This window comes from Odocoileus virginianus, chromosome 13, assembly GCF_023699985.2.
Source record: "Odocoileus virginianus isolate 20LAN1187 ecotype Illinois chromosome 13, Ovbor_1.2, whole genome shotgun sequence".
In the NCBI taxonomy this organism is placed as follows: Eukaryota; Metazoa; Chordata; class Mammalia; order Artiodactyla; family Cervidae; genus Odocoileus; species Odocoileus virginianus.
Genome location: NC_069686.1, coordinates 13889318 through 13915275, shown reverse-complemented (window position 1 = coordinate 13915275; position 25958 = coordinate 13889318). Strand labels below are relative to the sequence as shown.

Here is a 25958-nt window from a genome sequence, read left to right as displayed (position 1 = left end):
AAACTGGAACCACACTCAACGCAGGGCCCGCTCCATATAGAGCAGCCGGGAGCCTGAGCAGTGTAGACGGCGAAAGCACTGACACCCGTGAGCAGGGCAAACCCAGTGTGGCCGGAACACGGTGAGTGCTATCCACACGGAGCGGTATCTGTCTGCAGCGCCCCGCCCTCCCCGTAGCAGGACTGAACTGAACCTAAATAAGAGATCACCTCCGCCCGCCTGTGTCAGGGTGGAAATTAGACACCGAAGAGTCGGCAAACAGAAGCCAAATAAACAAAGGGAACCGCTTCAGAAAGGACCGGTGCAACAGATTAAAATCCCTGAAGGTAACACCGACTACACCGGAAGGGGTCTAGAGATATTGAGAAGTGTAAGCTGGAAAGAGGAGCTATCTGAAATTGAACTGAACCTACACTGACCACAACAACTCCAGAGAAATTCCTAGATAAATATGTATATATATATTTTTAATTAAAAAAAATTTTTTTTCTTTCCTTTTTTATTTTTTATTTTTTCTCTTTTATTTTCTTTTAAAATTCCCTATTACTCCCCCATTACTCCTCAACTTTCACTTTCATATATTTTTACGATTTTTTTAATTAGGGAAAAAAATTTTTTTTTCCTTTTTTTTTCTTTTTCTTGTTTTTCTCTCCTATTTCCTTTTAAAGTCCTCTAATACTCTATTATTCCTTAATTTTCATTTTCATTTCGCTATAACCTTGCCATAAAAAAAAAAGAGAGAGAGAAACCCTATTTTTAAACCAAACTTCATATACATTTCTAAATTTTTTGTGTGTTTTTGTTTTTAAATATTGTATTTCAAAGAGTCTAACCTCTACACTAGATTTTTAATCTTTGTTTTTCAGTATGTGATATAAATTTTGGACATTTAAGAATCCAATATTCAGTTCCCATTTCTATTCAGGAGTGTGGTGATTACTCTCCCACTTTTGACTCTCTGTTTTCTACCTCAGAACACCTCTATTTCCTCCTTTCCCCTTCTCTTCCCAATCCAGCTCTGTGAATCTTTGTGGGTGTCTGGGCTACGGAGAACACTTTGGGAACAGATAACTGCGTAGATCTGTCTCTCTCCTCTTGAGTCCCCTTTTTCTCCTCCTGCTCACCTCTATCTCCTTCCTCCCCCTCCTATTCTTCATGTAACTCTGTGAACCTCTCTGGTTGTCTTTCATGGTGGAGAATCTTTTCACCATTAATCTAGAAGTTTTATTATCAGTTCTGTATAGTTGGAGAAGTCTTGAGACTATTGGAAGAATAAAACTGAAATCCAGAGGCAGGAGACTTAAGCCCAAATCCTGAGAAAACCAGAAAACTCCTGACTACACGGAACATTAAGGAATAAGAGACCATCCAAAAGCCTCCATACCTACACCAAAACCAACCACCACCCAAGAGCCAATAAGCTCCAGTACAAGACATACCACGCAAATTCTTTAGCAACGCAGGAACATAGACCTGAGTGTCAACATACAGGCTGTCCAAAGTCACACCTAACACAGAGACCCATCGCAAAACTCATTACTGGACACTCCATTGCACTCCAGAGAGAAGAAATCCAATTCCACGCACCAGAACGCTGACACAAGCTTCCCTAACCAGGAAACCTTGACAAACCAATCATCCAACCCCACCCACTGGGTGAAACCTCCACAATAAAAAGGAACCTCAGACCACAAGAATACAGAAAGCCCACTCCAGACACAGCAATCTAAACAAGATGAAAAGGCAGAGAAATACCCAACAGCTAAAGGAACATGAAAAAAGCCCACCAAGTCAAACAAAAGAGGAGGAAATAGGGAATCTACCTGAAAAAGAATTTAGAATAATGATAATAAAAATGATCCAAAATCTTGAAAACAAAATGGAGTTACAAATAAATAGCCTGGAGACAAAGATTGAGAAGATGCAAGAAATGTTTAACAAGGACCTAGAAGAAATAAAAAAAAGTCAATTAAAAATAATGAAATAAATGAGATCAAAAACACTCTGGAGGGAACCATGAGTAGAATAACAGAGACAGAAGATAGATAGGATAAGTGAGTTAGAAGATAGAATGGTGGAAATAAATGAAGCAGAGAGGAAAAAAGAAAAAAGAATCAAAAGAAATGAGGACAACCTCAGGGACCTCTGGGACAATGTGAAACGCCCCAACATTCGAATCATAGGAGTCCCAGAAGAAGAAGACAAAAAGAAAGGCCATGAGAAGTTACTCGAGGAGATAATAGCTGAAAACTTCCCTAAAATGGGGAAGGAAATAGCCACCCAAGTCCAAGAAACCCAGAGAGTCCCAAACAGGATAAACCCAAGGCGAAACACCCCAAGACATATATTAATCAAATTAACAAAGATCAAACACAAAGAACAAATATTAAAAGCAGCAAGGGAGAAACAACAAATAACACACAAAGGGATTCCCATAAGGATAACAACTGATCTATCAATAGAAACCCTTCAGGCCAGAAGGGAATGGCAGGACATACTTAAAGTAATGAAAGAGAATAACCTACAACCTAGATTACTCTACCCAGCAAGGATCTCATTCAGATATGAAGGAGAACTTAAAAGCTTTACAGACAAGCAAAAGCTGAGAGAATTCAGCACCACCAAACCAGCTCTTCAACAAATACTAAAGGATCTTCTCTAGACAGGAAACACAGAAAGGTGGTATAAACGTGAACCCCAAACAACAAAATAAATGGCAACGGGACCATACCTATCAATAATTACTTTAAATGTAAATGGGTTGAATGCCCCAACCAAAAGACAAAGGCTAGCTGAATGGATACAAAAGCAAGACCTCTATATATGCTGTCTACAAGAGACCCATCTCAAAACAAGGGACACATACAGACTAAAAGTGAAGGGCTGGAAAAAAAATATTCCACGCAAACGGAGACCAAAAGAAAGCAGGAGTCGCAATACTCATATCAGATAAAATAGACTTTCAAATAAAGGCTGTGAAAAGAGACAAAGATGGACACTACATAATGATCAAAGGATCAATCCAAGAAGAAGATATAACAATTATAAATATATATATGCACCCAACATAGGAGCACCACAATATGTAAGGCAAATGCTAACGAGTATGAAAGAGGAAATTAATAGTAACACAATAATAGTAACACAATAATAACACAATAGTAACAAATTAATAGTAACACAAGTAGGAGACTTTAATACCCCACTCACAACTATGGATAGATCAACTAAACAGAAAATGAACAAGGGAACACAAACTTTAAAGGACACAATGGACCAGCTAGACCTAATTGACATCTATAGGACGTTTCACCCCAAAACAATCAACTTCACCTTTTACTCAAGTGCACACAGAACCTTCTCCAGAATAGATCACATCCTGGCCATAAATCTAGTCTTGGTAAATTCAAAAAGATTGAAATCATTCCAGTCATCTTTTCTGACCACAGTGCAGTAAGATTAGATCTCAATTACAGGAAGAAAATTATTAAAAATTCAAACATATGGAGGCTAAACAACACGCTTCTGAATAACCAACAAATCATAGAAGAAATCAAAAAAGAAATCAAAATATGCATAGAAATGAATGAAAATGAAAACACAACAACCCAAAACCTATGGGACACTGTAAAAGCAGCGCTAAGGGGAAGATTCATAGCATTACAGGCCTGCCTCAAGAAACAAGAAAAAAGTCAAATAAATAACCTAACTCTACACCTAAAGCAACTAGAGGAGGAAGAAATGAAGAACCCCAGGGTTAGTAGAAGGAAAGAAATCTTAAAAATTAGGGCAGAAATAAATGCAAAAGAAACTAAAGAGACCATAGCAAAAATCAACAAAGCTAAAAGCTGGTTTTTTGAAAAAATAAACAAAATTGACAAACCATTAGCAAGACTCATTAAGAAACAAATGGAGAAGAACCAAATTAACAAAATTAGAAATGAAAATGGAGAGATCACAACAGACAACACTGAAATACAAAGGATCATAAGAGACTACTACCAGCAGCTCTATGCCAATAAAACGGACAACTTGGAGGACATGGACAAGTTCTTAGAGAAGTATAACTTTCCAAAACTGAACCAGGAAGAAATAGAAGATCTTAACAAACCCATCACAAGCAAGGAAATCGAAACTGTAATCAGAAATCTTCCAGCAAACAAAAGCCCAGGACCAGATGGCTTCACAGCTGAATTCTACCAAAAATTTAGAGAAGAGCTAACACCTATCTTACACAAACTCTTCCAGAAAATTGCAGAAGAAGGTAAACTTCCAAACTCATTCTATGAGGCCACCATCACCCTAATTCCAAAACCAGACAAAGATGCCACAAAAAAGAAAACTACAGGCCAATATCACTGATGAACATAGATGCAAAAATCCTCAACAAAATTCTAGCAAACAGAATCCAACAACATATTAAAAAAATCATACACCATGACCAAGTGGGCTTTATCCCAGAAATCCAAGGATTCTTTAATATCTGCAAATCAATCAATGTAATACACCACATTAACAAATTGAAAGATAAAAACCATATGATTATCTCAATAGATGCAGAAAAAGCCTTTGACAAAATTCAACATCCATTTATGATTAAAACTCTCCAGAAAGCAGGAATAGAAGGAACATACCTCAACATAATAAAAGCTATATATGACAAACCCACAGCAAGCATCACCCTCAATGGTGAAAAATTGAAAGCATTTCCCCTGAAATCAGGAACAAGACAAGGGTGCCCACTCTCACCACTACTATTCAACATAGTTTTGAAAGTTTTGGCCACAGCAATCAGGGCAGAAAAAGAAGTAAAAGGAATCCAGATAGGAAAAGAAGAAGTGAAACTCTCTCTGTTTGCAGATGACATGATCCTCTACATAGAAAACCCTAAAGACTCTACCAGATAAATTACTAGAGCTAATCAACAAATATAGTAAAGTTGCAGGATATAAAATTAACACACAGAAATCTCTCGCATTCCTATACACTAACAATGAAAAACAGAAAGAGAAATTAAGGAAACAACACCATTCAACATTGCAACAAAAAGAATAAAATACTTAGGAGTATATCTACCTAAAGAAACAAAAGACCTATACATAGAAAACTATAAAACACTGATGAAAGAAATCAAAGAGGACACAAACAGATGGAGAAATATACCGTGTTCATGGATTGGAAGAATCAATATTGTCAAAATGGTTATACTACCCAAAGCAATCTATAGATTCAATGCAATCCCTATCAAACTACCAACGGTATTTTTCACAGAACTAGAACAAATAATTTCACAATTTGTATGGAAATACGAAAAACCTCAAATAGCCAAAGTAATCCTGAGAAAGAAGAATGGAACTGGAGGAATCAATCTGCCTGACTTCAGACTCTACTACAAAGCCACAGTCATCAAGACAGTATGGTACTGGCACAAAGACAGAAATATAGATCAATGGAACAGAATAGAAAGCCCAGAGATAAATCCACAAACCTATGGTCATCTTATCTTCGATAAAGGAGGCGAGGATATACAATGGAAAAAAGACAACCTCTTTAACAAGTGGTGCTGGGAAAACTGGTCAACCACCTGTAAAAGAATGAAACTAGAACACTTTCTAACACCATACACAAAAATAAACTCAAAATGGATTAAAGATCTAAATGTAAGACCAGAAACTATAAAATTCCTAGAGGAGAACATAGGCAAAGCACTCTCCGACATAAATCACAGCAGGATTCTCTATGACCCACATCCCAGAATTTTAGAAACAAAAGCAAAAATAAACAAATGGGACCTAATGAAACTTAAAAGCTTTTGCACAACAAAGGAAACTATAAGCAAGATGAAAAGACAGCCCTCAGATTGGGAGAAAATAATAGCAAACGAAGCAACAGACAAAGGATTAATCTCAAAAATATACAAGCAACTCCTCCAGCTCAACTCCAGAAAAATAAATGACCCAATCAAAAATGGGCCAAAGAACTAAACAGACATTTCTCCAAGGAAGACATATGGATGGCAAAAAAACACATGAAAAGATGCTCAACATCACTCATTATCAGAGAAATGCAAATCAAAACCACAATGAGGTACCATTACATGCCAGTCAGGATGGCTGCTATCCAAAAGTCTACAAGCAATAAATGCTGGAGAGGCTGTGGAGAAAAGGGAACCCTCTTACACTGTTGGTGGGAATGCAAATTAGTACAGCCATTATGGAAAACAGTGTGGAGATTTCTTAAAAAGCTGGAAATAGAACTGCCATATGACCCAGCAATCCCACTTCTGGGCATACACACCGAGGAAACCAGATCTGAAAGAGACATGTGCACCCCAATGTTCATCGCAGCACTGTTTATAATAGCCAGGACATGGAAGCAACCTAGATGCCCATCAGCAGACGAATGGATGAGGAAGCTGTGGTACATATACACCATGGAATATTACTCAGCCATTAAAAAGAATTCATTTGAATCAGTTCTAATGAGATGGATGAAACTGGAGCCCATTATACAGAGCGAAGTAAGCCAGAAAGATAAAGACCATTACAGTATACTAACACATATATATGGACTTTAGAAAGATGGTAATGATAACCCTATATGCAAAACAGAAAAAGAGACTCAGATGTATAGAACAGACTTGTGGACTCTAGGAGAAGGCGAGGGTGGGATGTTTCAAGAGAACAGCATCGAAACATGTATATTATCTAGGGTGAAACAGATCACCAGCCCAGGTTGGGTGCATGAGACAAGTGCTCGGGCCTGGTGCACTGGGAAGACCCAGAGGAATCGGGTGGAGAGGGAGGTGGGAGGGGGGACCAGGGATGGGGAATACATGTAAATCCATGGCTAATTCATTTCAATGTATGACAAAAACCACTGCAATGATGTAAAGTAATTAGCCTCCAACTAATATAAATAAATGGAAAAAAAAATAATTGAACCTGAATCGTATCAAGCCTCTAGATCTAACTACCAATTTACAGCTTACAATGGCAAAAGAACACATTAAACAACATCACAGGGACATGATCAACAAAATTCAAATTGTTGGAAACCCCAGGACAAGCAGCCAGCCTCTTCAACAATAACAAATGAACAAAATTGCAAGGAACAAAAACAGAGAAAGAAATGGTAGGGAGACCTATAAATGTTGTGGACTTGCAAATGTATTTATTTGATCATTTCTGAAAAGGCAGGGTAGAATAAATCCATTTTCTTATAGTCCCACTGTAAACAGACTGAATTTCAGAGCTCTTAGTTTGCTTTACAAACTTCTGAAGAGTGAGAATCAGCAACTTAGCAAGCTTTTTCCTTCCCCTCCAGGTTCTCCTGAACTTGGAGGTGGGGATGTGCTGGGGGGGGGGGGGGGGGTGCAGTGTGCTGCTTGGGGACGAATTGGTGATAATTGATGCTAAATAAAGAACATATGGTTGAACTTGCCAAACTCTTTCCACCTCCTCCCATAGGCAACTGGAGGACTTGGCTTATTCTTTAACTGAAGTCATTTAGTAAGCAAGTGAAGTTTATCAAACACAGAGATGGAGGGAGTCTTCCATTATAGATAATTTCCAAAGGTAGGAACAGATGAATAACTTAATTATTCAGCTCTTTCTTTTGCTGTCCAGACTGAAGTATGCTAGCAATGGAGCTCAGATCCTTGGTCCACTGAGTCACTGATATAATGCAGTCAGTACCTTTGACTAAAATCTGTTGGAAAAGTCATCTTTGGATGGAGTAGTTAGTTTATTATAATGATGATACTATACAAGGAAAATCAAAACAGTAAGCAGCAGACAGTGACCCTTTCCTCTTGAACCCCAATGATCACTCCACTCATGTCAGCTTTATAGTCCAGGTCAACTCAACTGGGAGAGCAGAGGGTGAGCTCAAAGAAAGAGGGGATCTTTTCCCGGAGTTGTGGACCACACTTCAGAGCTTCCTGGATCCCAGCATCCTTACCTTTATAGTTGAAGAGTTATGGGGAATTGAAGGCTTAAGACTCTATTTTTTTCACTAGTGCAGTAAAATGATATAAATAGCTGATCTTTTTAAGGTATACCATACAATTACCTTGTTCTTTTCCCATTGCACACTCCATGATTTAGATACATAAATAGCCTCCCCATTATGTTCAGTCACTTCCCAGCAGCAAGATGCCTGCCTTGGAAGAGATAACTATTAGTACATCTTTAGCTGGTCCAATGTTGAGAAGATAGTTACCTCCCAAACTCATGTCTGAACCAGTTCGGAAATGATTTTGGATTCACTTGCGATGTCCCATGTTCCAGTGACAGTCCTGAGTGCCTTGTCCATGGTGGTGCACATCTCCTACTTGTGATCTAGCAGCCTCCCTGGTCTGAATTTACCTTGATCCTTGCAGTATCCTCCATGATATCAGGAGTATTTCTGACCCCATTATCAGTTACTACCAATTCCCCCCTTGACAGGGCTATCACTGTAGAGCCAAGAAAGAAAATCTGTAGAATTCCAGTAAGTATCAGGACATTCTTACTCTCCATCAGACCAAATCAGGTCAGGTTTCTACCTGTTAACAAGGTCATACAACTCTGGCATTGTTCTCACACTGAAAAACGCTGTCATTTTGAAGCCATTTTTCTTAAAAGTAGGTAGAGTGGGTGGAACCATTCTAAGAGTGTGATGCAGTCCATAGCTGCATGCTCCTCTTCAGGACAGCTGCTCCCAACTCCTCAATTCACCAAAACACAATGGAGGCTCAGGTTCTCCGAGTTCCAGCTCCAAGACAGAGGACTCAGCCAGTTTTTGAAGCCCTGGTGATGTTTTGTGGTCAGAACTGTATATGGGGCTTCCCCGGTGGCTCAGTGGTAGAGAATCCACTAGCCAGTGCAGGAGACATGGGTTTGATCCCCGATCCAGGAAGCTCACACCTGCCACAGAACAGCTAAACCCATGTGCAACGACTATCAAACCTGTGTTCTACAGCCCGAGAGCCACAACTCCTGAGAACACGTGCCACATCTGCGGCAGCCTGCGTGCCCTAGAGCCCGCGCGCCAAACAAGAGAAGCCACTGCAATGAGAAGCCCCTGTACCATAGCTGGAGAGGAGCCCTGCTCGTCTCAACTACAGAAAGCCATGGCAGCAACAAAGATCTAGCAGAGCCAAAAACAAATCAATGAAGGCTATTTTTAAAAAAAGACTATATATGGAGCCTGCAAGAGGCGAGCCCACTTCTGGTGGAAGAAGGTGTGGTGAACCGTCACCCTGAATCTGCATAGCTGAAGCCAGCAGATGGTTATTGCATGAAGCACTGGGACTGGGGCAGCTGCTCACCCTTCCAGTGTCACCAGAAGCATGCAATACCCCAGGCCACTCACCCCAAATGTTGCTTGTCCAACCAACCTGGAGCTGAGACTCAGCTCACCAGAGCTGCAGCGGCCAGCAGCCTCAGTGAGCCCTGAGCACCCACCTGGCCTCCCAGCAGCAGCCACTCTCCTGTCACCCCCATCTTGAGAGTGGGGACACCTGTCTATTAAAATCGACTTTTACTTCACCCATCCTAATGAACTGGAGCTTGTTTGGAACCTATCTCAAGCAAAGGAAACGTTGTTACATTCTGTTTTAAGGAAAACAGGACCAGTATAGTGTTCATAAAAAGTAGATGAGGTGGGCTGCAGAAATCAGGAAGTATTGAGAGCACCAGGGCCCAGAAGTCAGGGAGGGTGAAACCACAGGCCAAGCGAGGCAGTCGTGACATCTTGCCCACGAATTGACACCTGTCACAACCTCATTAGCTAGGGTCTCTAGTTTGGCCATCTGGGAAATATTGGGGTTTGAAAGAATGCTAGAATAGGGACCTGGAGAAAGCTTAGCTATATTAAACTGTGCCCTCCAATTCAACTAGAGATAAAAAAAAAAAAAAGAGAGAGGAAGGAGACATATCTCCAAATTCAATTCTCCTATCTTTGCTTATGTTTTATGGAGAACTTCTGTCATTCACAAAAGAGATGTAGTTTCCCCAGGGGAGACAGCAGGTGTACATTTCCTCTCAAGGTTATTTAATTGCTGTCAAGAAGACGTATGATTAACAAAACCAAATGCTGGAAATATGAAGTAAAGACAATTTTAAAGTTGTTTATATAGTTGATTACAGTATATCATACACTGTGTTTATTTGCCATAAAGCTGTCTATCACAGACTGTTTCCACACCTGTGCATCCACACTAAACAGCCCACCTCTTCGCTGCGTGGATATTCCCAACTGAGACAATGGCCAGTGCCCGGCAGAAGTGGTTTTTTCTTGCGGTGTCTCAGTTACCCCCTGGACACCAGCTTCACGCCAATAAAGATGGGGCCTGAAGCCTGCCGACCCAGCCTAAAGCCTCTTTTGATGAGAGCCCTTTCAGCATTACAGAAGGAAAGCAGTAGGGGAACGACAGACTTTTGGGTTCCTCATTGTTCTTTGTGAGGTTGTTTCTCAAAGTGAGGCCCACTGTCAGAAATTTCTTAGCTACTGTTCGGAGATGAGACAAGAACAGAATTGAGAGGAAGCATTTAGAACTGCTGGGCTTCCCTGGTGGCTCACAGTAAAGAATTCGCCTGCAATGCAGGAGATGCAGGAGACGTGGGTTTGATACCTGGGTTGGGAAGATCTCCTGGAGGAAGGTATGGCAACCCACTCCAGTATTTTTTCCTGGAGAATCCCATGGACAGCGGAGGCTGGAAGGCTACAGTCCATGGGGTCACAGAGTCAGACACGACTGAGCCACTGAGCGCAGCACAGCATTTAGAACTGTTGGCAGCCATGCGGCAGCTTAAGTTTATTCTGTTGAATCTAATTCAAAAATGGGACTTGAATTTTGTGTGCATTGATTTTTATTCCATTTTAAGTTATTTTTGTTGCATTTGATAAAATATTAGGCTGTGACAGACTGGAAATTAAAAAAGAAACAGATTCTTCACCACACATAGTTTGAGAAGCATTGCTTCAGAGCAAAAGCCCACATGCATGCTACATCCCAGGGTTTCACTTTGACACTCTGACACTCTGACACTCTGTCCCCAAGGGGCAGCCAATGGCAAAAAAAAAAAAAATGTGGATTTAAAAAGATGGTCTCCCAAAGGGTCAAACGGTCCTTCATAGGTGAGAAACAAGTATCTAATTTACTACACATGTGTTAGGTCCATGCCAGAGGTTGGTATTTGTAATGAAACCAGTCCAACTGATCCCCTGTCAGAACATAATCGTTAGGCTTTTCAATAATACTAGTAGTAGTAGAAACAGTAGCAGCAGCTAAGATTTACAAAGGACTTACCATGATGCAGATACTGTCCTAAATATTTTACATATACAAAATATCAAATCACTCTCTCTCTTTGGAGTAATATACAGTCTCACTTATACATGTACCAAAAGAAGTATAGCATCAAGTCTGTTTATAATGATTCCTTGTACAGCTATGAAAATTTGCTAACAACTGACCTCTTTTTCAGGTATTTCAAGACATGATGCCACGTATACTAGAGACAATTATTAAAGACTAGAAACATAATACCCAGGAAGTAAGAGTTTTGTGTTCAGATATTGGGCATAGTGCATAGCTGGAAAAAAATTTAATACTGAAACAGCATTCAGTTTTAGAAAATACAAGGATATTTTGAACTACATTTTCCTTTTTTGTTGTCCCATTTGGAAGTTCTCAGGCATGAAATGGAGATAAAAATATAAATGGAAGAAGCAAAGACAATGTAAGCCAACTTGCATCAGAGCATAGAGACACTATCCAAGATGAAGTCTTCCACCTGCAACTTTTCTCCCCACAACCTGGCTGATTTTTTGAAAAGATAAATAAAAAATTTAAAAACCTTTAGTTAAACTAAATAGAAAAGAGTCAAATAAATAAGACCAGAAATGAAAGAGGAGACATTACAACTCTTACTATGCAAATACAAAGGATCACAGGAGACTGCCACTGTTATATGCCAACAAATTGGATAACTTAGAAGAAAAAGATATATTCCGAGAAATAGATGACCTACCAAGACTGAATCATGAGGAAACAGAAAATCTGTACAGACCAGTAACAAGTAAGGGGATTGAAAAAACTCCACACAAAGAAAAGTCTAAGATCAGATGGTGAGTTCCACCCAACATCTGAATAAAAATTAATGCCAATTCTTCTTAAACTTCCCTGACCCTGATGCAGGGAAAAGTGAAGGCAGGAGGAGAAGGAGCGACAGAGGATGAGATGGTTGGATGGCATCACTGACTCAATGGACATGAATTTGAACAAGCTCTGGGAGATAGTGAAGGACAGAGAAGCCTGGTGTGCCGAAGTCCATGGGGTCACAAAGAGTCGGAAAAAATTGAGTGACTGAACAACAGCTTCTCAAACTCTTCCAAAAAATTAAGAGGAAGGAGCACTCTCAAACTTGTTTTATGAGGTTAGTAGTATCCTGATAACCAAGCCAGATAAGGATACTACAAGGAAACTACAAACCAATATCCTTGATGAATCAGTTCAGTTCTGTTCAGCCACTCGGTCAAATATTGGTACATAAATTCTCAACAAAATACTAGTAAACCAAATTCAATAGCACATTAAAGGGATCATATACCATGATCAAACTGGATCTATCCCTGGGATGCAAGAGTTCAGCACACACAAATCAACTAATGTGATACATAACATTAAAAGTATGGAAGATAAAGATCAGATGATCATCTCAATAGATGCAGAAACTGGATATAGAAAGAACATATTTCAACATAATAAAGGCTGTATATGACAAACTCACAGCTAACACATCTTTTTTCTCTAAGATCAGGAAAAAGAGAAGAATGCCCATTCTCACCTCTCCTATTCAACATAGTACTAAAAATCCTAGCCAGAGCAATCAGGTAAGAAAAGGATATAAAAGCCACTCAAATTGGAAGATTAGAACTAAAACTGTCTTTTCTTCAGATGATATGATCTTCGATATAGATAATCCTAAAAACTCCATCAAAAAGCTGTTAAAATGAAATCAGTGAATTCAGTAAAGTTGCAGGACATAAAATTAACTTACAGAAATCAGTTGTGTTTCTATACACTAACAATGAAAAATTTCAAAAATAAATTAAGAAAACAATTCCATTCACAATAGCATCATAACAATAAAATACTTAGAAATAAATTTAACCAAGGAGGTAAAAGATCTGTGCACTGAAAACTATAAGACTTTGATGATAGAAGTTGAAGACACAAATAAATGGAAAGATATTCTTTGTTGATATTGTTTAAATGTCCATACCACTCAACTCATCTATAGATTCAATGTAATTTCTGTTAAGCTGCAATGCCATTTTTCACAGAAATAGAAAAAAATCCTATAATTTGTATGGAATCACAAAAGATCTCAAAACAATCTGAGAAAACATAAAAAGCAGAAGCCATCATTTCCTGATTTCAAACTATAGCACAAATCTGTAGTAATCAGAACAGTATTACACTGGCATAAAAAATAGACACAGACACCAATGGAGCAGAATAAAGACCCGAGAAATAAACCCTTGCACGTACAGTCAACAAGTATTTGATAAGTGAGCCAAGAATACTCAGTGAAGAAAGGATAGTCTCTTCAATAAATGATGTTGAGAAACTGGGTTGACACATAGAGAAGAAAATTGGACCCCTATCTTAATCACGCACAAAAGTTAACTCAAAATGGATTAAAGACTTAAACATGAGACATGAAGCCTTATAATTCTTAGAAGACAACACAGGTGGAAAAAACTTTGAAATTGGTCCTGAAAATATTTCTTTGGATTTCATATCAGAAGCACAAACAACAAGAGCAAAAATTAATAAGTGGGACTATATTAAATTAAAAAACTTCTGAGCAGCAAAAGAAACAATCAACAAAATTAAAAGCCAACCTGTGGGGTGGCAGGAAATATTGGCCAATCATGTATCTGCTAAGAAGTTAATATCCAAAATATATAAAGAACTCGTACAACTCAATAGCAAATAAACCAAACAATTCAATTAAAAAATAAGCAAAGGACCTGAATAGACAAGTCCTTTTCACAGAAGATTTGGTGAATGAAAAGATTCTCAACATAATTAATCATTCAGTTCAGTTCAGTTCAGTTGCTCAGTCGTGTCCGACTCTGCGACTCCATGAATCACAGCACACCAGGCCTCCCTGTCTGTCACCAACTCCCAGAGTTTACTCAAACTCATGTCCATCGAGTCAGTGATGCCATCCAGCCATCTCATCCTCTGTCGTCCCCTTCTCTTCCTGCCCCCAATCCCTCCCAATCCATCCCAGTATTCCAATGAGTAAACTCTTCGCATGAGGTGGCCAAAGTATTGGAGTTTCAGCTTCAGCATCAGTCCTTCCAATGAACACCCAGGACTGATCGATCTCCTTTAGGATAGACTGGTTGGATCTCCTTGCAGCCCAAAGGACTCTCAAGAGTCTTCTCCAACACCATAGTTCAAAAGCCTCAATTCTTCAGCGCTCAACTTTCTTCATAGTCCAACTCTCACATCCATACATGACCGGGATATGCAAATCAAAACCACCATGAGATATCACTTCACACATATTAGGATAGCTATTATCAAAAAGATAAGAGGTAAGCTTTGGCAAGGATGTGGATAAAATGGAATCCTTGCACACTGTTGGTAGGAATGTAAATAGGGGCAGAGTCTATGGAAAATAGTGATAGAGGTTCCTCAAAAAATTAAAACTACCATATGATCTAAAAATCCTGCTTCTGGGTATATTTCCAATGGAAATAAAATCAGGATCTAGAAGCAATACCTGTACTCCCATGTTCATTGTAGCATCATTCACAAGAGCCAGGATACAGAAACAACCCAAGTGCCCAACAACGGATGAGTGGAAAAGGAAAATGTGATATGCAAGGAATTATAGCCATCATGTTGGCTATAATCTGTATTATAGTATAATCATAAAAATACTGAAGCATTATGCTGTATACCTGAAACTAATATAATATTGTAAATCAACTATTGTTGTTGTTCAGTCGCTAAGTAATATCTGATTCTTTGCGACCCCACAGACTGCAGCACTTCAGGCTTCTCTGTCCTATCTCCCAGAGTTTGCTCAAACTCATGTCCATTGATTTGGTAATGCCATCCAACCATCTCATTCTCTGTTGCCTCCTTCTCCTGGCCTCAGTCTTTCCCAGCATCAGGGTCTTTTAGTGAGTTGGCTCTTCACATTTGGTGGCCAAAGTACTGGAACTTCAGCTTCGGCATCAGTCTTTCCAATGAATATTCAGGGTCAATTTCCTTTAGGATTGATTGGTTTGATCTCCTTGCTGTTCAAGCAGCTCTTAAGAGTCTTCTCCAGTACCACAGTTCAAAAGCATCAATTCTTCAGCTCTCAGGCTTCGTTATGGTCCACTTCTCAGCTATACTGAGAGTATATCAGCTATACTTCAATAAAAGAACAAGACAGGGTACATATATACAATTGAATATTATTCAGTCATGAGAAAACAGTAAATTCTGCCATTTGTGACAAGATGGATGAAACTTGGGGGCATGCTAAGTGAAATTAACAGAGAAACATAGGTACTGTCTGGTATCACTTACATATGAAATCTAAAAAAGCCAAACTCATAGAAACAAAGAGTAGAATGGTGGTCACCAGGGGCTGGGGGGTGAGGTAAATGGGAAGGTGTTGATCAAACATTTTAGTTATAAAATGAAAAAGTTTGGAGGATCTAATGTGCAGCATGGTAATTATAGTTAACAATACTATATTTTATACTTGAAAGTTGCTGAGAGCAGATCTTAAAAGTTCTCACCACAAAAAAAGAAATGATAATTGTATAAGGTGATGGAGGTGTTGGCTCACACTGTAGTGGTGATTATTTCACAATATATGTGTATCAAATCATCACATTGTACATCTAAAACTTGCACAGTATTGCATATCAATTATGTTTCAATAAAACTGGAAAAAAAAGATACTTTCTTTATTGGTAAAATGACAACCTGTGGGGGAAAACCCACAAAAATATATTTCTGTGATCATGTCCTGTACACTGGTTCTTGTTGCCCTGAATCAAATACTTCATTAAGTGACTGTTATATTATTGCTGATCTCCTCTCTTCAAAATATATACCCAACTATCACTATACCTTACGGTCCTTCTTGGAATCTGAAACCATATATTCTAAGGACATTCAAGAAAAGGAATTTTTAAATTTACTGTTTTACATAGACTGGATTGCATGCTTGCATGCTCAGCCACTTCAGTCATGTCTGGCTCTTTGAGACCCCATGGACCATAGTCTGCCAGGTTCCTCTGTCCATGGGATTCTCCAGGCAAGAATACTGGAGCAGGTTGCCATTTCCTCTTCCAGGTGATCTTCCCGACCCAGGGATCAAACACACATCGCCTAAGTCTCCTGCATTGCCGGAGAATTCTTTACCCACTGAGCCACCTGGGATTGGGTCACTACAAAATACAAACTTTTTATTTGTATACAATCTTTGTCAGCTCTCTGTAGCCTAGGCAAAGTATTTCTTTTCTCTCCAAGTCCATGTTGTTGAAAAACTTACCTGGAGCTGCCCCCAAACTGGGTCGATGCTAAAGCACTCCTAGAAGTGCAAAGACAATGTGTAAAAGAAAAAAAAAAAAAAATCCGTCAGTGATGTAGACGAAAATGAATGTTAGAGCAATTCCCAGGCAGCAGAGGAAGAACTCAGTGTTTACATAATCCTAATGTGCATACACGGCTTCTTCATATTTTCCTGTTAAAGCTCATCTGGCTTTGCTCAAGACTTCAAATGCAGTGAATTCTAGGCAGCACCTAATATTTATTCATGCCATTGTAAGAGCATCTTTGCAGTTCTTGCCAAGGTCTGTCATAGAATATGTTTATCCAGCTGCATGGCAAAAACATCATACACAGTCATCATTTTACTCAGCCACCTACTCAATATTTTCTTCTATGATTAAATTAACTCATAAATATTACACCTTTAATGGCAGAAAGCTATGGTTCATCCAGCCAGTTGAATACTTGTTTGTCCATTTTCTAATGGCACTCAGTCATTTCGTTATAGAGTCTGAAATAATGAAAATCATTGCATTTACTTAACATGCACAATAAACAGAGCAGGACCCGTCTGTGAGCTCCTTTATTATGCAGTGCAAGCCTGCAGAAGATTTTTGTAGGAAGAACTGTAGGGATTGTGTTGAAAATGGTTTTGGTAAATACAAGCAAACAAGCTCTTTTTGCTTAATGCATAGGATAGAAATGCTGACTCTATCTGCAACTGGCACAATTCTTTGCTCAACCCTGGAGGGTTTCAAATAAACACACACATCTTGGTCTTCCTTGTACTTAATTCATTACCAGACTATACTCATGAAGCTGGTAAGCTGTTTCCAGGTACTGTGGCATTTTTGAGACTCTTTCCTTTAAACATCCACACCCAGTATGTTTTTTTGTGTTTTTTTTTTGTTTTTTTTTTTTAGGTATTAATCTCCATAGTAAAAGGATAGGAGCTTTGGGCAAGAATCTGCTGTGCCCTCCAAGGCTGACCTTGGTGAGAGCAGCACAATATGCTTCTCCATCTACATCTGGCCCTGGAGGCAAGAGCCACCTACCACAGGAACCTTATCAAATCACCTTCTGAATGACATATTGAGAGTTGGCACTGCAGGGCAGTTAGCTTTTCTAGAATTATATCCAAATTTGCTACATCATTCTGGGAATAGCCTTGGTTAGCAATTGCTCATAATGTCAATGCTTTTGGAAACTTTTTACAGTCGTTTTATTGTTTTTATTTCAAAAATAAAACTTAAAGGAGCTTGAAAAGTAGGTTTTTAGATGATCACACGATGGCCTGATTTCAGTGGTTTCAGTTCTGTGCATTTTACTTCATGTGCACCCACTGAAATTAACCAAAATTAATCCATATTTGAACAAAGACTGTGGATACAAATGAGCCCTAACTTCCTAGCTCCTTGGTGTACTGCGCTAGCTGAAATGTTTGGAATGCATTGGCCCTGGGAGGCGAAAAAGTTATAGCAAACAACATATGGGCTTTAAAATCTGGAACTATCCAAGACAGAACAAGAAAGCTATTTTCACTTTCCTTGTTCCCTTTTTTTTTTCCCTCCAGAAGATGAGTAATTACTAATCACATTTTATTTTCATCTTTAGAGCTGCATCCCAAAAAAGCCAGGTCAGTTTAAAACTGCTGGTGAGTTTGCAGCCCTGTCCAATGATTACCTAATGCATTTGTGTCATCTGCTTTCCCTGTTGTGTGAAAACGCACGAAGGAAATGTGTTAAGTCCACTGAACTGTTCCTAGCTCTTTTATTCACCTTTCAGCATGCTAGTTCCTTCCCTTGGCATTGATATCATTATGCATTTGTCAAAGGCAGACTCTCACTTCAGGGGCCTCTATTATGTGTGACATTTGGCAGCAAATTTTGCCACTGGGGTTTGCTTATATCCTCTGTATGTTATTGTACTTCTTTGGTATTCAGTAAATTCCGTACACCCACTTCTTTGATGTTCATTCCAGCCCCTAAATGTGGAAACAATGACTGAAATTTTGGATCAAAGCATCTCAGAGATGGCAGGCAACACAACCCTCTGATTATTCATTAGAACAGAGGGGATCTCCCCTCCCCACCTCCTCCGGCTAAGATCTAGGCCAGTAGTCCCTCCAGGAACAGCTCTGACTTCCCTAGTGCAAAGGCACGAGAGGAAGCTAAAGAAAACAACTCCAAGGTTTTAGGAAAAAAAGAAACTCAACAAAACAGCTAAAGTGAAGCTCATGGTCATTTCTAACTGTAGGGAAAGCTAACAACGGTTCCACTTGGTCCTCTCATTTCTTTCCATGGGTCATATTCTAGTCTAGCACTTCTACGGGGCCAGGATTTTCTCAAGTTTGGAAAAGTCTCCAGATCTAATATCTGTATAACGTCAGCTGTACAAGATGGCCTAGATTTTTTTTAAAATGCATATTTAAAAGAAGAGGTAAAGGGATCCAGGGATTAAGAAATTTTTTAAGTAACTGAAAAAACCCAAAACTACCCAAATTCAACAAGTTACTTTTACAAACTATAATTAGCTGTCTGGAACAGTTTTCAGTGTTTGCTTTTGCTTTACTCCTGGGATCCCAGTGCAAATAATTACTTCATTCAATTTATTTCACAGGTCAACTTTGACTCATAAAAGCATTAAAGCAGGTAACCCCCTAGGGATGTTGGGAAGACAGATGAGCAAATAGATACGAAACTGTCGTAAGCGCTTTGAGGGGGGGAAAGGCACTTTATAAATCCAGGATATTTTATGGTTATGTGTTCACTTCACTCCATTTGGTATCCAGAATGTGCTAGTTATAATTAATACACAATGTTGGGAACTTATTATAAATGTACCATACTCTTTTTAAATAGTGAAGAAGATAATTGTGTTTGAAAAATCTCATCCTGTATGAATTAGAATTCCCAGGAGAGTGCCATAATTGAGAATAGGGCTGAGTGCACTGGATGGGGAAGACAGTCGTCTTAGCATGATAGCATGTGTTCAATCAAAAGGTAGAGTGCCAAGAAGGAAGCATGCAAGTCCTTAAAATACCAGTTTCAGCTTGCCCAAGCGGGAAGCTTTTACTGCCCAGGCGTATGCAACAGTGACATCCAGCGGTTGTGGAGATAATTACAAGTGAATCTCATTTGAAAATATAAAATGTTTTAAATTATAATAAAATATTCTGTATGGTCAAATGTTGTCTAGATTCTTTATCTGGCCACAGTGTAAGTCAATAATTCAGGCTGGATGTCAAGTGAAACAAAATTCACTCTATTTCCTAAGTAGTTTCCAAAATCTGTTTTGTTAAGTGTTATTCTGATGTTTTTTAATTTACTAAAATTATAGTGCACCAAGGGTCTCCCTGACCCTCCTAAGCACACTTAGACATTTTTGCAAGGACAAATGAGACTGCGTGCATGCTGCAGACACAGCAGAAATGAAAGCTATACTTGACTCCTCTGTTAAATACTCCAGGGAAAACATCCATGACCCTGAACATTTTCATGGTTGTGGAACTGCTCTAAGAAGTTCATTATGATTTTTTCCAAGTCACTGAAGATGAAGAGAAAGAAGAAGGGTAAGAGAAGAAAAGGAAAGGAAAATAAAGGAGAGAAGGAAGGAAGAAAAATTGAAGGAAGATTGGGAGGGAGGAAGGAAGGGATAAATGGGAGAAGGGAGGGAGGGAGAGGGAAGGGAGGCGAGAGAAGAAAACACAGCACCACTCATTAATCTTCAGCAAGTTTTGGTAATAAGTCCATGTAGGATAATATATATGAAGAGGGAATTCAAAGGGGTAATTAGCTCCCCCTCAACTTCTTGTTTTAAATTGCATTCCTTCAATGGCCAACCAATTAACTAAGTTAAAAAATAATAATTTTCATTAAAAAAAATCTGAAAACAGCTGCTGCTGCTGCTGCTGTACCTAGACCACTGCCACTTGTAGCAGGATGCTGGCAAGGTGGGCCCCTCGGTGACCCTGGGAAAGAACTCTCAACAGAAGCCTGTTAAGTCACCTCAACCTGGAAATTAGGTATGTCTGTGTCAACGCTGAGTATGTCAGGTGACAGCTTACCAACTTCCCAGGCGGCACTCCCAGAAAAACCATCATCTTGTGCCAAGCTTTTCTCAATTTTAGATTTACCCCTCCTATTGGGGTTCTTTCCCTTTATCTGTCTGCCCCTTTAAAGTTCTCAAGTTGGGAAGAATTTACAGGCACCCTCTCAAATCCAACAGGATAATCAAGACATAATTCCATAAAAAGCTCCAAATACCCTTCAGCTCACCCACCTCTCTGTTGTGCCCTAATGGAGGAGAAAGCACTGCTCAGAAGCTGCTGGACTGAAGGAGCTCGTGCACAGGAGACCTGCAGTGGGCACTGTGCAGAGAGCGCCGGCCCAGAGACACGGGGAGGGTCTCCGGAAGGAGTGCCTGGGAAACGACCTGTGTCAGTGAGAGTTCTGGGAGATGTGTGTTGACACAGAGCAGGTGAATCTGCAGGCTTTAGCCAGGTTTGTTTGCTTTTACAAGGCCTTTGAACTGCAAGAGGGATTATCCAGATTCTAAAGCAAAAGAATGCGTTCCTATCACTGTTCTCTCAGTATCTTCACTCAGAGATCCCTCTGGCTTATTGCTTCTTTGTCGGGAATGTATGGAGAATTGGCAGACCCAGGTCTCACCTCTCCTTTTAGTTCTGCAGGAGTCTGGCCGGGTGGCTCTTAGCCGGAGCACCCTGTAGCTCTCATTTGATCAGTTATTTCTAGAATCAAACCTGGGGTCCCTCGAGAGCAAGGGTAGAACCTTCCCTTAACAGGCTGGAACCTCCTACATCAAGGTGGCCATGGCCACCACATTACCAGGCTGGCATGAGGGATCAGTTCCCTTCTTTTCTCCCTAACAAAAATTCCTGTCTTGCAAAGCTTCCTTTGATGTTTCAAGATTCCCTAAAAAGGGCAGTTGCCAACATGCATATCCTCTCCTGGCTTACAGCTTCCGGTATAGTTTTACTGCAGTATATAATCTAATAATCCGTTTAATTTCTTTAGAGAGATGTTATATATATACAGGTGGCATTTGGATGGAATCACATGCCATAAACCTGTCTGCTCCTATCCAGGTTCAGAATACAGAAGAATCTGTTTTACAGACATTCTAGAATTTTTACATGGTCAATTGGCTGGTTTTGTATTCTGGAACATATCAGAGCATCTACAGGAAAATATATACATAAATTCTATAAAATGGTGGCAAGATTTCTGATTTACTGATACTACTGGTTTGAATTTTCACAAAAATATTTAGCTATGGGACAATGTATTAGGCGTATTCTTAAAGGTAAATAACTGCAGCCAATAAAAGTTGGGCCTATAAAGGGTCCCATCTTCTACTAGTTTTCTGCACCGAGAATTACTACCAGTATAATCATGGCTCCCTGCACGCAAATATTTCCTCTGATACAGTATGATCAATGTTGTGGAAAAACATTTATTATATTTCTTCTAGCTACTTAAAGGCATTACTGAATTATGGGCATCGCAAAACGAATCCACTGTGCATTTTTTCTTTATGTGACGTTTTTACAATCTTCATTTTCTGCTTTGCAGCCACTGAGCTATAGAGATCCACACTCTGTCCCTCTTAGAACTGCCACTGGGGCCACCCTCTCCTTTCTGCTTTACTACATCTGAAATGCACTTCCTATGATAACATTCCTTTTCATTCTCTGCCAGACTCTTCTCTCAAAGGAAGAAGTGAAGAAAGAAATTAAACAATCTGTGTTGTTAATAACAGTTCTTGATCTTCTTCCTCAATGAAGGTGATGAAGTTTAGACTGAGAAAAGGACAAGGGGAGGAGATGGTATTTTACGGAATCATTCCAGGAGAGCTGATGGACTCTGAATGGGTGTGGGTTTTGCAGTTCTGACATTTAACAATTTTATTAACATCTTCGCTTGTTGTGCACCTTAGTCCACAGGATCTGCAGTGGGGAGAGAGTGTCCAGCTAACAGCCCATGACTCAGGCCCTGCCAGGGGATGAATCAATTAGCAAGAGAAGCAATGATGCAAACACTTCAGGGTCACTCAGGATGCTGTTTGCCTTTTTGATAGAGAAAGCCCGCCATAAATAACATCACACCTCAGGAAATCATTCCGGGAGGCCCACATGCCGGCGGGGCTGCAGCCTGGGACGGAAGGAATCGTTTGCTCATTGTGTGTATTTCCCCCATCTCAGTCAATGGAGGATTTGTAGTAAAACCAAAGTATTTCAAAGGAGGACAGTATGCGGGAACAGAGGCATGTTTAGTGATTTCTTTTAGTACCAGAAGCCATGATTTATGACCCAGAGTTCGTGCCAACTTTATTACAAAAATGACTTCACCCAGAATAACCTTATTCAGGGCTCTCAGGGGAATGATGTAGCACCCAACAGCATTATAATCTAGCAGACAGTCACAAACAATTCCTTCCCTAGCCTCGTTTCCGTCCCCTTTCAAGAGGCGGCCTTCCCCCTTTACCTGCTGGCAGAAGTGGGGTCCCAGGCAGTGCTCTTTCTGTGGTGATCTGCCCGGGTCAGGCATTGACAATAAGCCAGGACAGAAGCCACCTCCCGGGTCTCAGTGGCATCTTCCCCAAGCCTGTGCCCTGAGGAATAATGTGCAGAAGACACCCACTCACCCTTCATTTCCTCCCTCACAGAGCTTGCCTGCTCCCTGCACTCCCACCCACTCTTCCAGAACTCGGATCCCCATCACCTCAGAGAGGCTTGCCAAAGCTCCCTGCTCTTCTGATTGCCATGGAAACCGCCAGCCGCACTAAAACCGCCAAGGCTGGGTGTCCAGGCAGGGTCCCTGGGGCGTACCAGGATCTGGGAGCTAGCCCTCCATCTTATTAAACTCCGGTGTCAGCTCCTAGCAATTGTTTTAAATTTACACCCTCAGAGTGCCTTAGTGGGATTACATGTCCATTTGCATTAAAACAGGTTTCTGTCATTAAACTGCCATACAGTAAGCTTCCTTGGGACAAATTAATGATCTCTAAATATCATCAAGTAGAAGTTCACTTCACCAAGATGGCCAACAAGGGGGGCAAGAGGAAGTGACTGCTCAGAAATCCTAGCCCAGGAGAAATATAAGTGTCAACTACAGAAGGAGGTCTTGTCCAGGTCCTTCTTCACTGTGAGATAAGTGGCTCTGATTTAGAGCTCATCTGGGAGAGTTGGCAACATTATCTCTGTTCACCAAGAGCCTGCCGTTCACTTCCTAGTCCCGATTCTGAATACATGTTTCCCTGTGTCTGCTGAAATTCACCAAGGGCCCACCGGCCCCTCTGCTCCGCGACAGCGCCTCAGTCTACCGTGTTTTACCCTGTCGTCCGTCTATCCTTGAGGGACTTGTGTGCATCCAGGCTGTCTGAGGATGACAGCACACAGCAGAGCGTCACGCAGCTGGAGTGAAGACTCCCAACTCTGAAATGCTATTACGGGACTGTCTGGACCATCAGCTGGGGGCCTGGACCCTGGATCATTGGTCCTGATAAGGAGCACACCACACTGGTCATCTAGAAGCAGAATGAAAACAGAGAGTTGTTGAGGCTGGATTGTCTCTGTTCACAGGACTGCCTTGCCCTTACAAATATTTACACATGTGTGTCTAAGTAGAAAGATTTCATTAAAAAACAAGTAAATCAACCTCCATACTTTCTTGTATGTAAAGGAGGAAAGACTGGCTGCAAGACAGACTTCCCGACCTGCAGAAGCTGTGATCTCATTTCTGTGTAGACAGAAATTACAGGGGACAGTAATGTATGATTGAGACACTGCTATATTTAGAAATGACAGGATGGGCATTATTAATAGCTTAATTGACATTAAGGCAATTACCCCTACCCTTATTACAGTTTGTAGAATTACACAGAAAATATTGGCTGAGGCCTTTTTTCCCCTAGAGCTACCCAAGGATACAGCATTTTATTTCATGCCAGATCCCGGTTTTGACATTAGATACTTAGCCATAGAATGATTTCAGTAAATCATTATAAATGCATTATAATAAAGATGTTATGAGCTATCAGATATTAACCCCCAACCCCTAAAGAGAGATAAATAGTCCAGTTGCATGATTCCCACTTTTGTTTCATAAGAAATAAGCTTTTACAAAGAGCAACTGACTAATGAATTATAAAATGGTGTGTTGAGCTCAGATAATTAAACAATGCATTTTAGTGTCTAGTGTAGGATGAACACTAAATCATATACAAGTAAAAAGGGAAAAGCCTAAACCCCCAAGCCCAACTCCTATTTTCCAAATAACATTACAATTGGTCTACAGACCAGAAATGCTCAACTGTTTTCTCATCTGATTAGAGAAACTTATCAAGTATAAGATCAGGACACAAGTAAGTCAACTAAACCAAGAGTCAGAGCAAGAATTCTGGAGGTGTTAATTTCATAGAAGCCCACAAAGTTATCTTAATGGAGGTTTTACATGGAGATTACCTTTCTTTCCAAAGTGTTTAATGGGGCAGAAGTCTAGAAGAATCTGGAAGTTCCCAAGTTTCATTATACCTTTATATTTTATCTCTTAATTCATAATAAAACATACTAGTGGGGGGTGGGGTAAAGAGTCTGATACTGATAATAGCCTTGGTCTTGTAGTGCTGTAAAGACAAACAGGAGGAGGTGGAGAAATACAGAGACTGGTTTGGCTTCTAACCACCATCTTCAGGTATATCACCAAGCCCAGCCAGGCTACATCTAGTGGTCAACCTTGGATCACCATGAAGTTTTTGTCTGACTGTCTCCCACGTGGGGCTGTTTTGCCATTGGTGGCCCTTTTGGCATGTCCTGGGTTTGTCATGAGATGTGAAGTTGAGTATACGGCCTCAATACATATTTTAGTTTTCCAGCCTCTCAAAGACATGGCGACAGCTCCAAGGCACTCTTCTGTTTCTCCGTCGAACAGCAAGACACTAATGATTGTCTGGACAAAATCAGAGACGGCCTTGGGCTCTGTGTGAGCAATGACCACCGTGCTTGTAAGCAGGACCTCCCTGGAACATCTGTACCTCATGTTCCGCTTGACCAGCCCTCTCCCGTGCTCCAGTCAAGCCGGCCACTCAGCCCTGTGCCCCCTCCGCTTCCCCAACCCCATGTGTCGCCTGATGCTATGGACCTCCTTCTAAGGCTTATTTCTTTCAAAATAAGATGAGGATATTAATAATGCCCACCCAGAGGGTTGTGTGAACATTACATGAAATTAGTTATTTAAAAGTACAGAGTAGAACTGAACTGAACTGATCCTCTGAGAACAATATATTTACATTCATGAAATGGAGGGTTCTAGGTGACATGATGCAGGCAACTGCTGATTACCTAGTCATATATGGATTATTATTTTTTTTA

The 25958-nt window shown here is 40.2% G+C and overlaps 1 pseudogene; it reads right to left on the bottom strand.

Moving 5' to 3' along the window:
- Window positions 1-8016: 8016 nt before the first annotated feature.
- On the bottom strand, window positions 8017-25626 carry LOC110123242 (tissue alpha-L-fucosidase pseudogene; annotated as a pseudogene).
- Window positions 25627-25958: the final 332 nt, after the last annotated feature.